Consider the following 5,580-nt stretch of genomic DNA (forward strand, 5'->3'; position numbering starts at 1 on the left):
AAGGGAGCAGACTTTGACTACCGATAATGTATTGACCACATTCTTAAGTGCGATCCACTGCCAGTCTCCTTTCAGGAGCCAAATGGACATACCTCGTTCATCCCAGCATCTGCGTGGCATCCATACGATGGACCACTAATAAGCCTTCCTTTGTGTTTCACTTGGGAATTAACTGAATTTTATCTGGAAATCACCAGTCCATCCAGAATCCCAGCATGCCATTTGTATACTGTGTTTTAGAGAGGAATGGCAAATTGATTTCTACCTAAGAAAAACTGCAACAGCATAGTTAGAGCATGCAAGGAAAATGAGTGCAGGAGATAGGAACACACCCAAAGTATGATATCACTGTAACTTAATGAACATGTAGCAAATAAATCACACAAAAATCCTGCTATATACCTTCTCTGGTGTCAGTGAGTAAATAAAAGTGTAACGAAAAGTAAACTGAAATTATGTAACATTTGACTGCAAAAAAAAAAAAAAAAGGGAAAAAAAAAAAGAAAAAAGAGAGTAATACAGAAGGCCTGATGAGAAACTACTGCCCTAAATTATCAAAGACAGAGCACGTTGTGTCAGTCTGCGACTGGAGGGAGAGGGGATGGGACTCTCACGGAGCTCTTCCCATTGGGAAACCGTGCTCCATTATGCAAAAATAATGGAGGGACTTTTGTATCAGAGATTGATTTATCCAGGTCTGTCAGGCACACGTCAATAAATATTTGGCTTCATTTGTGGCACAGGTCTCTGTTAGACATTAAAATGCAATTTATAAAGATAAGCATGTAGATAAGTACAAGTATTGCATGTAGGCAAGCAACCAAAAGAGGGAAACATCTTTGGGGAATCCTCGATTTCAGAGAACTGGGAAAGACTAGGCTGTTCTGAAGTCATCTTGCATCTAGCTTTATATGTTTATGATTACATACCATTTCTGAGCAATAGTATAGGAGCATCAACATCAGCTGCCATAGAAAGCATGCCATTTTGGATACGAAAATCATTTTATATGTTCTGGAAAAGTGCTGGGCATATGGAAGCCCTGTGGCTAACTACTTTTAAGCATTTGATAGCAATCATTTAGTACTAATCCCTCTATGCCTAGTGTCACATCAGTGCCCCCTCTTAGTTTATTCCCAGAGAACTTGTAAATAAGCAGTAATATTGAAAGGCAAAAAACTGGTCTGATTTATATGATTCTGTGGATTAGAAGTATGGGTTAAGAAACAAGACAAGACTTTAGGAGCAACCAATATTAGCAAGGGTGACAACAAATTACATCATGCAGTCTAAGGAACTTTTGTCTGGCATCCTCTGGTAACATGCACACGTACGTGTATATAAATGAAAAGCACGTCCTTCCATGGGGCTGCTAATGCTGACAAGTGAAGTCAATATACTCACCCATCACATCACCTAAAGCACCCATGCCTATAAGTAGGCGTGTAGCCTATGTACCAGACTGGCAATATTATTATTATTTCAGTGAAACTGTAACTATTTGGAGGAATAGCTGACAGTCTGAGTCAACGTGTGGGAAACAATGCACGGGGTCACTGTGCTCTGGCAACAATGAAGCTGACAGGAAAAGGTAGCAGCATTTTACATGTTTTTTACTACAATGCTGAGAGAAAATCATTACAGGCAAAAAAATAGAGCTGATTTAACAAACTCAATTTCACTACAGATCTACTTTAGGTAAGCTGGGAAGAACTCAAGTTGAACTGCTTTCTGGTAATTTCTTGAACCAAAAGTTCTAGGTGGACAACATGATGTTTTGCAGAATTTAAGCTCCTGTACTTCATTTTATTTTCTTAAAAGAAGTGTAGATATCATTGCTGTGTCCACACAGATCTGGAGGCCATTTGAACAACAGTTCTGTCAGGCTTAGAAACCCTCTATTGTTTTAAGGTGGCTGATATTAAATGTCACTTTTAACTAGCACATCACTGTGCAAAATACCTGAGGACAGAAAAGCATGGTGTGGATGATGTCCAGTTGCTTTAATTTGGCATTTCAAATGTAAGAAAGAGACTCAAGAGACTCAATCAGAGACCAAGAACCTCGGCTTTTCTTTACCCAGAATATGCTCTGCTTACATAAGTGCAACACTTTCATGAACAAGTGCTTGAGCACTTAAAACCAATAAGCACAACCAGTTAACACCCATTTTCTTTTCTGTACTTTCTAAAGTGACTAGGAGCATCTAGCTATTGAGGAGGTCCTCACATCTTTCCCCCACTTCTCTTTCTGATTTCTTAGTCCAGTTGTGTTTCTTGTTGTTGGTTTGTTTTTGTGCACGGAGGAGGCAGTTGCAGATTCTTCATTTCACTCTACTGCCCTAGGTTGGGAGCTGATGAGGACTCCTTCAGCGTTTGGGAGCTGGTGAGGACTCCTTCACATTGCTTGCAACACAGCCTCAGGAACGCAGTGAACTCTACTGAACCCAAATTGCCATTTTGATGATGTTTCTATACTGCACATTTGCGCAGATCTCAATCTTGCTACAGCAGCACAGCATGTTATATGTTCTGAGGTTGTGGAGATCACAATGGCTATAAAATGCTGCTGTGCTCTGTGAAAAATGAAGATTAGGCTTTGCAAGTAGCGGGTAGGGTGTTTTCAGGATGAAATCTCCTTTGCCATCATTCTATAGAGTATTATGTGACGCCATTGCACATGGATTTACACACATAGCTCCTATTAAAATCAATCACTGTTAGCTGCATAAAAAGCCCTTGCTTGTCCACAGGGCTAATGTGTCCCTTAAGGCTGCAATACATTTTAATCTGTTTAGTAAAGGTAATGCAATACTACAGTATGAAAAAGACCTGGGAAACTGATGTTGAGCATGCAGTAACTCATTTTAGGAGCTTTCCAGATTCATACATACACGAGCTGTTTATTATCCATCCATTACAAGAAAGCTTCTCTCCAATATAATTACGCAGTAGATCACTTATGATGGAGTGCTGCCAGTACCAGCACTGCCCTTGCCACTGTGGCCAGCTGGTGCTGGGCGGCCAGTTCCGAGGGGCAGTCCTGGCTGTCCTCATGAGAGGCTCTCCTGCAGCTGCTCCAGGAAATTGCTAGTTTGCTTTCACGCCTGGCACAAGCAGGGGGAAGCACTTGCTAAAAAGGCAATGTTCGAAGTCAGCATGTCATTTTTTTCATTTCTATATCAAGCAGAGGAGGTAAAACTGGGACTTCAGGTAGCAGTTGACTGCAACGGCAGACTTTTTAAAAACATATGAGCAGCTGTCTCTGGAGACCAGTATTTTTTTCCTCTGACAATGGTTGATAATGTAAGTCTAGGAGAAATGCTCAAGCACAGTGTTAGGGGCTCCCTGTTCTACCATAACTTTTTCCAAACAAAGGAGCTTCCTGATGCTTAAAAGAAGGGCTGAAAAGCTCAGCCTCAAGATCTGGCTGTGCAGCGAGCACCTCCAGGTGAGCAAGGCAGAAATGCTACGTGTGCCAGCGCAGCTGCTGCTCCGGTGCCTCTGCTGAGCCCAGTGCACGGGGTGCAGGATCAGGACGGGTCCTGCACCAGTGCAAAGTGCTGCCATGACTTGTGCCAGGGAAGTCAAGTTGCCATTTATCTTCTGCCAGCCAAGAATATCTGAAACTTTAATGGGAAATCACATCACCTTACAATCGTGGGCATGCACAGATGCACATGTGCATATGCCTGCAGCTGAAATATCTTGCCCTGAGCAAGATCTAACACCACCGACAAAGTCTCATGGCATATTTGAAAGAGAGGATGGTAAGAGGCAAATTAATAGTGTGGGGGATTGCATTGGGTACTGACAACATAAATATATGGAAGTCAGGTTAGAAATATAATTTTTTTCTTTCATTGTCTAAAAGTTTCACTGTGTTCAAACTTATTGTGCCCATTTGATAAATACTCAGAAAAAAAACCCTCACAAAAAAACAATCAAACAAACAAGAAAAAAAAAAAAAGAAGCAAGAGCAGAAGGCAGTAGAAAAGATATGTGTGGACATGAGTGTTTCATCCTACCTTTCCACTGCTGGTGTAGGACCCCCTTTTACTGAGGTCCTTGTAGGTCTCTCTGCTTTACTAAATACATTTCACTGACCTGTTTTTATGCCACAGCTGAAAATATCTCCTGTGGCAGAGTTCGGAAGTGAACCTCTCCATACCGACACTGTCTGAACGTTTCGGTTTATTCTTATATTCGGCAAGAGTCCAGGGAGGGCCAATGTATCAAAACGTGACTTACAAGGAATTTAGCTGTCCAGATTTATAATAACACTCTCTGAAAGCTCCCACTCATGTACTGCCTAAGCACAGACACCCTTCCCTCAGTAATTCAGGTTTCTGCATTTGGGGATACAGTTTGAAAACAAGATATTTCCAGGAATATCCAATATTAATGAAGTACAAATGTCAGTAAGATGGTATTTTAAAAATTGACTAAGAACAATAGGCTTCTCATGAGTCTATCTTAAGGTAGAAGTTAGACTGATTTCCTTCCAAGTATGCGTTTAAATATTGTTTCCATAGTCCTTGAAAGCTCTTAACGGTTACGAGTAACAGCTTTGCTCTAACACCTGCCATTCAGAGAAAACCAGATTACTGCAGTTGAAAGGTGTGCTTACGTTTATTGTATAGCTAGTGTACTTTCCCATACTTAAAACAGTGATTATCAGAGACTAATTATCCAAAGGCTTTTATCGCAAGATAAGAATCTTATTGCAATTCTCACTTTTTATTGCATGAGCATGCAGTGGCTAAAATCCAAACATGCTGCGTGGAACGGCCTTTTCCCTTGAAACCATGCCGAAAGGGAAGAAAGGCAGGCAGCACCGCAGAAATATTGCTCCTGGCCATGTTCCTTTCACTGGCATTAGTCTCCTTATGGAAATCTGAATCCTTCTTTTCTTCATTATTTTAAACACAGTGTAAAAGGTTGGGGTCATGGTGTACATTTTTCTACCGCATTTTCCTGACCATGTGCTGCATGGCCAAAGCCTGCAGCCCTTTAGCAAAAACGGCTCCAGTTCAGGTGAGGAAAGCTTAGAAAATGAGTGTTCTCTCATATTGTCAATAAACACTTGGGACAGAGCCCTGAATTAAGAAAATTCCCAAAAGCAATTGAATTTTGGGGCTTAGGTAAAGATGCGGGGGAATTTGAAGGGTTAGGCAACGACATACCATCCCTAACCTCAGTTCGTTCTATAAACATGCTGCCAAGCGGTGAAACCGCTAAACTTTGTAAAGATTCATTATAAAATATATGGACAGGAAAACAGAGACAAAAAGACTGGCCCATGGCAGAGACAATGCAAGAAAAAATGAATTTTGCCACCTGGACCCAGATCAAAGGCTCATTCCCTTTAAAGCAGACCAAGAACTGATGCGCTAGAGTAAAAGAAATCCCTCGTGAAGAGTTTGGGTTCAGCCTGCCCCAAAATTGCGCTCTGGGGAGCACCAGACTGTGAGGAGGGGCCGATTTCCCATGCACAAAAGGCAAAGAAAGCTCAAGGCTCTTGCATTTCCAGAAGAGACCCAGCACTTTTTGAGACTGAACCACTGCTGCCTGGACTTCT

Source organism: Tinamus guttatus, unplaced genomic scaffold (genome assembly GCF_059628265.1).
Source record: "Tinamus guttatus ecotype Peru unplaced genomic scaffold, ASM5962826v1 Tinamus_guttatus_pri_ptg000503l, whole genome shotgun sequence".
Classification (NCBI taxonomy): domain Eukaryota; kingdom Metazoa; phylum Chordata; class Aves; order Tinamiformes; family Tinamidae; genus Tinamus; species Tinamus guttatus.